Below are 4,059 nucleotides of genomic sequence, written 5' to 3' on the forward strand. Positions count from 1 at the left end.
CTTTCTTTCTTTCTTTCTTTCTTTCTTTCTTTCTTTCTTTCTTTCTTTCTTTCTTTCTTTCTTTCTTTCGACACAGTCTTGCTCTGTTGCCCAGGCTACAGTGCAGTGGTGTGATCTCAGCTCACTGCAATCTCTGCCTGCTGGATTCCAGAGATTCTCCTGCCTCAGGCTCCCAAGCTGCTGGGACTACAGGTGCGAGCCACTGCACCCCACTAATTTTGCATCTTTTTTAGTAGAAATGGGGTTTCCCCATACTGGCCTGCCTGGTCTTGAACTCCTGACCTCGTGATCTGCCCGCCTCAGCCTGCCAAAGTGCTGGGATTACAGATGTGAACCACTGCGCCCAGCAAAAGTCTTTTACTTCTATAAGTATAAATAGTAGACTTACACCATTACAATTTTATTACAAACTCTCCAATCATAAGCAAAAGTTGAGTAAGGATCCTTCAAGAGCCCCTTCACTCAGCTTCAATAACAAACAACATTTGGCACTGTCGTTACCAGTTGTCCAGTACCAAAGAACATGTATGCTTCCCACTACAGCCAGTAAAAGTCTGTGGTATGCACTTCATCACCCTGGCAAGGGTCACCTTCCCATCACTTGAACCAATCCTTGTTGGAAGGTATGGACAATTAGATGAGCCAGGCATGGATTCTGTGCCCACTCCTGCCACCAGTGTGGGCCAACCCCTTCCAAACCAAGTGGACTCTGTGTTGAGGTTGGTGTACCAAAGGAAACCAAAGGAAAAGTGATGGGCTTTTAGCAAAGCAATTGAGTGGCTCATGGGAGGGAAAAGCAAACCAAACCCATGTCCTGTACAGTAGTGATCGGACAAAAATATATAGTCCAAGGGAAATTATAAGAACTAGCTCCAAAGTGAGACAAGCTAGATTCAGTATCTATCCTACTGTTCACAGGACATGATTTTTCTCTGGGTTGGTTCCAAGACCGCCCAATAACTTTCTTCTAATAATTTTTCTAGACTCAGAACTGTGAAATTATGGAAGTCAATGTCTCAGAAATCATGGATAATCCCTATCACTGGCAGCAAATTAGTTTCTGTGAATAGACAAAATGATCTGAGAGTATTGCAGTTACAAATAACTATAACTTTAAAACAAGAGGCGAAGTCACAGTCTCTCTGTATGACAGACAAGGAGCTACAGACTCCAACTTCTACCAGGAAGTGTGTGTATGCGTGGAAGAAGCCAGACATTGTCTCTGTCTCTAGGGCAATCTATTAAACCCAGTGATATCCATCATTTTACCCTAACATCACTGTTAAGAACACCAGTTCTGCAACCTACAGAATAGGAGAAAATTTTAGAAAGCTACCCATCTGACAAGGTTTAATATCCAGAATCTGCAAGGAACTTAAACAAATTTACAAGAAAAGAAAACATCAAAAAGTGGGTGAAGGATATGAAAAGACACTTCTGAAAAGAAGACATTTATGCAGCCAAGAAACATGTGAAAAAAAGCTCATCATCACTGGTCACTAGGGAAATGTAAACCAAAACCACAATGAGGTACCATCTCATGCCAGTTATGCTAGTTAGAATGGCGATTATTAAAAAGTCAGGAAACAACAGATGTTGGTGAGGCTGTCGAGAAACAGGAATGCTTTTACACTGTTGTTGGGAGTGTAAATTAGTTCAATCATTGTGGAAGACAATGTGGTGATTCCTCAAGGATCTAGAACAAGAAATACCATTTGACCCAGCAATCCCATTACTGGATATATACCCAAAGGACCATAAACCGTTCTACTATAAAGACAGATGCACACATACATTTATTGCAGCATTATTTACAATAGCAAAGACTTGGAACCAACCCAAATGCCCACCAATGATAGACTGGATAAAGAAAATATGGCACATATATACAATTGAATACTATGCAGCCATGAAAAAGAATGAGTTCATGTACTTTGCAGGGACATGGATGAAGATAGAAGCCATAAATTTCAGCAAACGAACACAGGAACAGAAAAGCAAATACCACATATTCTCACTCATAAGTGGGAGATGAAAAATGAGAACACATGGACACAGAGAGGGAAACATCGCACTGGGGCCTGTCGGGAGTTTAGGGGCAATGGGAGGGAGAGCATTAGGACAAATACCTGATGCATGCAGAGCTTAAAATCCAGATGATGGATTGATGGATTGATAGGGGCAGCAAACCACCATGGCACATGTATACCCATGTAACAAACCTGCACATTCTGCACATGTATCCCAGAACTTAAAGGAAAAAAAAAAAAAAAAAAAAAAAGAACACTAGTTCTGGAGTTGAATTTCCTGGTTTCAAATTCCTTCTCTACCCAAGGCTGGATTACCCAAAAGCAGACAAATCACATTCTGAGGCAGGCGGAAAATCAGATAACAACACCTTTCTGGAAGTTCAATCTGTTACTGACTGAAAATTCAGTAGTAAACATTGGAAAAATCCAGACTCTGTTGAACATATTTTCATCTATTTTCTAGGTGACATTTTGTTTAAATTGTAAACCATTCATGAAGAATAAGTTCCACAATGTTTTCATTGCTATGGACTTCAATTAAGCCCTGGCTCTGCCTCTTATTCACTTCGTGACTTCAAAAACTTATTTTATGTCCCTTAGTGTCAGTTTCCTCGTCTATGAAATGGAGATGATACTAGTACCTACCTCAGAGGTCTGCTGGGAAGATAACATGAAATCACTCACAGTAAATAGCTCACATAACGCCTGGAACATACTAATCACTCATTATGTGTTACGTGTCATTACTGTTCTTCCCTTTGACAAATATTTCATGAACACCTTTCATGTGTAAAGCCCCTGGCAAAGGGTACTAGAGATATAAAAAGAAATTATCTAGAATTGGAAAGGATATATAGATGGGATTCAGCAAAAGACATGCCCTAAATTAGTTCTCCTGATGGGAAGTCACTCTACTCTCCACAAAGCCTAAGGAATGATACTCAAAACAAACAATAATATGGTCCAAAAGTAAACTGGAGAAAGTAGCTAGGCATACACCCATTAATCCCAGAGACAAATCTCCAGTGAGAACCCCCCCAACCGAAGAGTCATGATGGGCTAGAATGAGATTAAGAGAAAGCTCAGGGGATGCTGGGGTGTGGGTTGATGAAGTGAGGATTGCGTCTGCTGCACCCAGTAATCCTGCTCCAGAGTGAAGCCCACTGTGCCTGTGGAGCCCCCACCACTGACAGTGCCTTGATTCTGTGGTGACAGATGCCTGTTTTGTGGTATGAACGAATAGGCATGTAGACTTAGTAGCAGCTGTTAACATGACTTTGTCCTTTGGTTGAAGGGAAAAGGGCAAACCCTGGAAGATGGAGCTAACCCCAAAGACCCAACCTCACAGCCCTCAGTTTGAGCACATGGCATTTTTCTTTGGGTTAGGTTATACCCGAGAATCCTTCCAGAAGTGGGAGAATAAATAGAGAAAGGGCTAGGATACTGCTGACAACTACCATTATTACCACGTCTGGGAAAACACTGATATTCTCTAAATATACAAGGACTGAATGCTAACGCCAAGGGGGTCAACACTGAAGAGAGATTCAGCGCCCAGAATGTGCATGCAAGACTGAACACCGTAACAGTCCACTATGGGACCAGGAGAAATCTCAGGAATACCCTTGTAGACACGTAATGTCTCTGCATGTGGTGGTGCACAAACATGTTCACCATTATCAAACAACAGCTGTGCGAGGAAAAGATTTGTATGCTCATGTCATGGATGTGAGACAGAAACACAGCGGGGTGAAGTGATTTTCCATAGAACCAAAGCCGGTTTAGGGCTCTCTCCACTATTCCAGTGTGTCTCGCTTGCTATATGAAAACTTCTTAAAGCATAATAAATTAGAAGCTGTGTTCAGGGACGGCAGGGATGAGAACGGGATATCAGGTTGTTATGGGAACCCATGGTCTTTAGAGCTATTGGTCAAAAATAGAAGCCTCAGGATGGCAGGATGAAAGATCCTCTCCGGGAGACTAAGAGGTGAGGTGAGTCTCTTGGGGAAAGCAATAGTGTAAGCAGAAA

Source organism: Piliocolobus tephrosceles, chromosome 8, assembly GCF_002776525.5.
Source record: "Piliocolobus tephrosceles isolate RC106 chromosome 8, ASM277652v3, whole genome shotgun sequence".
In the NCBI taxonomy this organism is placed as follows: domain Eukaryota; kingdom Metazoa; phylum Chordata; class Mammalia; order Primates; family Cercopithecidae; genus Piliocolobus; species Piliocolobus tephrosceles.